The following is a 6,034-nucleotide window of genomic DNA, read 5'->3' as shown; positions in this document are numbered from 1 at the left end:
AGTCTCTTCATTCCTATTAAAAACTACATGAAAGCATCATTACATTGGAACATAGCATTTGAGATAGCCTGTTTTCTCAGTCCATGGGCACTCATATTTGGCCCCAGTATAGACTCTTCTCACAATAAACTTTGAAGTAAAAGGTGTTTGGTTGTAACATCAACTAAGGGAAAACTGATTTGCTTTCCATTCCAATCTTCTGAAGTAACTCATATCACAGGTGACAACTACTTCAGATTGTTAATTTGACAGGAAGGTAGCATCACCATGAATTCACAGCTCTGGCGGGTCTGTGATGGTGATGCCAGACAAGATTAACTAAAACAGGAAGAATTTATCATATCCCGTGGACAGGAGTTATGAGGAGAATATAAAGAGAAATTAACCTAGGCACTAAAATGCAGGAATCTCTGTTTCCTAAATTAGATGCAGTATGAATGACCAGCTGATCACACCTGTGATACAATGACTTCCCCCTGTGATAAACTACTCTCTCTATGATGATATAAAGTAAATCTGTTCTTTAAATAATGCCTTTCATTTTTTGAGATTACAGTATAATACTTCATTTCAAATCCTTGTTATACTTCAAAGCCTTGCCATGTTTTTTATTATACGATGTAGCATACTACACACACACACACATACACACTCAAATACACATATGTGTGTGTGTATATATATGTATGTATATAAATTTATGACTCTGAACACCTAACATCTATATTATGTTACTTTTGTATGTATTATCACTACATAAAATTACAACCAATCATAATGCAGAATTGTGGACCTCTAACAAACAATTAGTTTACATAAAGTGTTGGGGAATATATGGAAGGTGATTTAGAAAAATTGGTAGATCCACAGAACAGGGAATTTTGTGGTAAGGTGATCTCCTCATAAAGTCAAAGTTAGACCAAAAGCTAGTCAAAATTTTACAATATGATATCCTAAACAAGAGCTGTACAAGAACAACAACAGTACACATTTCACTATCTGACTTTTAATTCATCAATAAATTGTGCCTTCCACATTCTACCTGTTTGTTTTGCAATGGGTACATAACTGAACATTTACATTAACATTCCAACTAAGCATGTTAGATAGAATAGGGTTAGATGATGCCCAGTTGTCAAAAAGGATGATCCGGGGTCCATATTTGAGCAAGAATGAAAGTTGTTACGATTTTGATCCTTGAAATTTGCCTATCTGAGATGAGATACCTTATTTGATACATCAACATACTGTTGATAGTGGCAAATTCCTGGATCTGGTCTGCAAATGTATCTCTTATATTTCCTAAAAGAAGAATGTTGGTGGGACTATTATGCCATTCTGTTTTTACAGACATGGAAAATATAATAAAGGGTATTCCAGAACACTTCTTTTTATAATTCATTTTCATTTTTGTCCTATGGATGTGTGTCTATTTGAATGAATGTAAGCATTAATACTGTGTGTTCCTTCTGAAGAATTTTGGATTCTGTCATATTTAGGGATTCAAGAGACACCATGACCACAGACAGGGAGTTTAATAAAGGAAGACATTATTTTTGATGGTAGCTTACAATTTCAGTGGCTTAGTCCATTGTCACCATGGTGAGAACATGGTGGCATGTAGGCAGGCATAGTGATGGAAAAGGATCTGAGAATTCTATGTCTTTTCCCCCAGGAAACAGGAAGTGAACTGAGTCACTCTCATCATAGCTTGAACATAGGAGACCTCAAAGTCCACAGCCCTAGTCACACAGTTGTGGGATAATCCTAATACACACTGTGAATTTGTATTTCACTCATTGGTTAACATAAAAGCTGCTTTGGTCTGTAGCAAGCAGAATAAGGCCAGGTGGGAAAGCAAACTGAATATACAAGAGGAGAAGGGTAGAGTCAGGGAGATAGAGCCACCTGTTGGGGAAGACATGAAGCCACAAAGCTATGTAGCAAAATGTAGATTTAGAGAAATGGGTTGGGTGTCCCCAGCTTCAAGTTAGCTTGGGTCCCCCTGGGATCACTCCCACACACACACATCACCCATTCCCTCAATCTTCCGGGGCCTGCTCTTGGCATCCAGAGTACCCGCCCATACAGGAAAGTCCTCAGTTCTTCCAGACCCCACCCTCTAGCATACCCAGCTTCAGATGAGTTTGGGTCCCCCTGGGGCCACTCCCCTGCCCATCACCCATTCCCTCAATCTTCCAGGGGCCCGCTCCTGGCATCCACAGGATCAACCACACAAGAAAGGCTTCAGTCCTTCCAAATCCCACCATCCAGCCTCCATAGCTTAAGGTGTGCTTGAGTCCCCCTGGGACCCTCCTTGCCCATCAAACACTCCCTCAATCATCCAGGGGCCCTCTCCCTGCATCCAGAGGACTTGCCCAGTCAGTTCTTCCACACCCCACCCTCCTGCGTCCCTAGCTTCAGGTGACCTTCGGCATTCCTGGGACCACCCCCCCCCGCCATTCACCCACTCCCCCAATCTTCAGGCGGGATGCTCCTGGCATCCATAGGACCTGCCCACCCAGGAAATGCACCAATCCTTCAGACACCACCCTCCGGTGTCCCCAGCTTCAGCTTCAGTAAAGAAGGAGGTTAGTGGAGACAGAAAGACCCCACCTGCATCCACTGGAAGAAGAGATCAGAAGAAGACAGAAAAATAGCTCATTCAGTAATAGAAAGACCAATATGACTCCACCAGAATCTAGAGACCCAACGCCACCAAGACCTGAAAAGCACAACATAGATGAAGCAGAAGAGACAGACCTTAAAAATTATTTTATGAATATGATAGAGACCCTCAAATAGGAAACGAGGAAATCCCTTAAAGAAATAGAAGGAAAAACAAACCAAAAAATGCATGAAATGGAGGAAAAGATGAACCAAAAATTTAAGAAACAAATATCATCAAGAATCTAAAGAGTGGAGCCCGAGGCGGGCCCCCACAGGAGGACGCGTGTGGACCGTCTTGGGCGCCATCGCCTGCTGCTGTCGCTGCTGCTGCTGAAGCTGGGAAGACACCTGGGGAAAATGCACCGGAAAAAATCCGGTGCCTTCACGATCAACACCGGTGGTTCAGGTGTTCAAAGAAGACCAGGGAGTCTTCAGCAGAGTTGAAGCACCTGCCATGGCATCCTTGCAAAGGAAGGGACTGCAAGGGAGGAAGCTTAGCTCTGAGGAAGAGGAGAGACTGCACAGAGACCAAGCCTTGGTGTCTGATTTTAAACAGCAAAAACTGGAAAAAGAGGCCCAGAAGAACTGGGAACTTTTTTTTTTTTTTTACAAAAGAAACAGTACCAATTTCTTCAAGGACAGACACTGGACCACCAGAGAGATTGAGGAGCTAAGATCATGTAGGGAGTATGAAGACCAAAAATTGACTTTGTTGGAAGCTGGATGTGGGTTTGGGAACTGTTTATTCCCACTTTTAGAAGAGGATTTGAATATCTTTGCCTATGCTTGTGATTTTTCTCCGAGGGTAGTTGACTATGCTAAGCAAAATCCTTTATATAATACGGAGAGATGCAAAGTATTCCAGTGTGACCTCACTAGAGATGACCTCCTTGACCATATCCCACCAGAGTTTGTGGACGCCGTCACACTGATCTTTGTGCTCTCAGCTGTTCACCCTGAGAAGATGCACCCATCTTACAAAATGTGTACAAGGTATTAAAACCAGGCAGAAGTGTCTTGTTCCGTGACTATGGTCTGCATGATCATGCCATGCTTAGATTTAAAGCTGGGAGCAAACTTGGAGAAAAGTTTTATGTCAGACAAGATGGAACCAGATCCTATTTTTTCACTGATGAATTCCTGGCAAAGCTCTTTGTGGATGTGGGCTATGAAGAAGTGTCGAACGAATATGTGTTTCGAGAAACAGTGAACAAAAAAGAAGTCCTTTGTGTGCCATGAATTTTCCTTCAGGGCAAGTTCCAGAAGCCTCCAAAGGACACAAACCCTACCATTGACTCTGCTTCACTTTGAAGAAAGGAGTGTTAAACTACTTCATATATTTTTATATTCTGAAATTTTTAAATTACATTTGTAAGTTTTGTATTGAGAAGTGAGGAGACTGCTCAGCAGGTAAAGTGTTAGCTGTGCAATCCTGAACACTCAAGTGTGACCCCAGGAGTCTGTGTCTAGGAAAAAAGACAGGGTGCTGGAGAGATGGCTCAGGGGTCCAGAATGTTGGCTACTCCTGTGGAGGACCTGGGTTCCATTGCCAGCACCCATATGGCAGCTCACAGCCATCTGTAACTCTAGTCCCAGGGGATCAGTGGGGATGGAATACCCTTTCTGGCCGTTTCAGGTGGTACATAGACACACATGCAGGCAAAACACCCAAATTAAAAAAGAAAGCATCCAGGTTTGGCAATTTGAATCTGTAATCCCATCACTCCTACCTCAAGAGAAGCAGAGGTAAGAATCATCTGGAAGCTCCAGGACCAGCCAGCCTGGAGTACACAGTGTGGCAGAAAAAAAAAGCAAGAGACCTGGCCTCACAAAGGTGGAGGGTGAGAACCAATGCCTCAGAATTGTTCTCTGACTGCTACCTGTGCATAAATGAGTCAACAGTGAGTGTATTTGCACACATAGAAAAAACAAGATTGTAGGTCAGTCCTGAAAGTCAAGTTTTGTGGTTTAGCTGCATTGTTCAAATCTCAGTCTCCACAAAGGAAAGCAGGGAACCAAGCATGTAGATACAAAAATTAGATGTGCAAATCAAGCATTTGATAATACATAAATCAAGACAATTAAAAAAGAATCTAAAGAGTACCAAGAAAAAACAACCAAAAATATGAAGGAAACAAAAACAGTTGAAGGATAGAAAGCTGCAATAGAAAAAAAATAAAGAAGACACAGAATGAGGGGATGCAGGAAATAGAAAAGCTGGGTAAATGATCAGGAACTACAGATGCAAGTATCACCAATAGAATACAAGACATAAAAGAGAGAATCTCAGGTGTTGAAGACTCATTAGAGGATATACAGTCATCAACCAAAAAAAATCTCAAAACCAACAAAACCCTAACACAAATAAATATCCAGGACACCGTGAAGAAGCCAAACCTGAGAATAATAGGTATAAAAGAAGTTGAAGAAATACAACTCAAAGGTACAGAAAATATATTCAACAAAATCATAGAAGAAAACATCCCTAACCTAAAGAAGGATATGCCTATAAAAATACAAGAATCTTACAGAACACCAAATAGGCTCAACCAGAATAAGAAGTCCACATGCCACATAATAATCAAAATATGAAACCTACAGAATAAAGAGAAAATATTAAGAGCAGCTAAAGAAAAATGCCAAGTAACTTATAAAGGCAGACCTATCCAAATTATACCCGACTTATCAATGGAAACTTTGAAAGACAGAAGATCCTGGACAGATGTCCTACAAATGCTATGGGAACAAGGATGTCAGCCAAGACTACTATATCCAGCAAAACTTTCAATTACCATAGATAGAGTAAACAATATATTCCATGACAAAGCCAAACTTTTTTTTTTGGTTTTACGAGACAGGGTTTCTCTGTATTGTTTTGGGGGCTGTTGGTCCAGCCCGGCCTCGAACTCACAGAGATCCACCTGCCTCTGCCTCCCGAGTGCTGGGATTAAAGGCGTGAGCCACTACCGCCCGGCGACAAAGCCAAACTTAAACTATATGTAACCATGAATCCAGCTCTACAGAAAGTGCTGGAAGGAAAACCTAGACCCAATGAAGATAACTACACTCTCAAAGATGTAGGCAATAGATAATCCCACTTTACCAAACACCAAAAGAAAAAGGGAGGAGAACCTACACACAACAACATCACTACCAATAAATCAAGCACAAACAAGAATCATCAATCAATAGTCATTAATATCCCTCAATGTCAACGGTCTCAATTTGCCTATAAAAAGACACAGGCTAGCAGAATGGATACGAAGGCAGAACATATCCTTCTGCTGCATACAAGAAACACATCTCAACGTCGAAGACAGATGTTACCTCTGAGTAAAAAAAGCCGGGCGGTGGTGGCACGTGC

The 6,034-nt window shown here is 41.5% G+C and overlaps 1 pseudogene; it reads left to right on the top strand.

The window, feature by feature from the left end:
* Positions 1-3,124: 3,124 nt before the first annotated feature.
* Positions 3,125-3,981, top strand: LOC101840484 (annotated as a pseudogene).
* The last annotated feature ends 2,053 nt before the right edge of the window (positions 3,982-6,034 follow it).

This window comes from Mesocricetus auratus, unplaced genomic scaffold (genome assembly GCF_017639785.1).
Source record: "Mesocricetus auratus isolate SY011 unplaced genomic scaffold, BCM_Maur_2.0 Super-Scaffold_100676, whole genome shotgun sequence".
In the NCBI taxonomy this organism is placed as follows: domain Eukaryota; kingdom Metazoa; phylum Chordata; class Mammalia; order Rodentia; family Cricetidae; genus Mesocricetus; species Mesocricetus auratus.
This window is presented reverse-complemented; position numbering and strand designations above follow the sequence as displayed.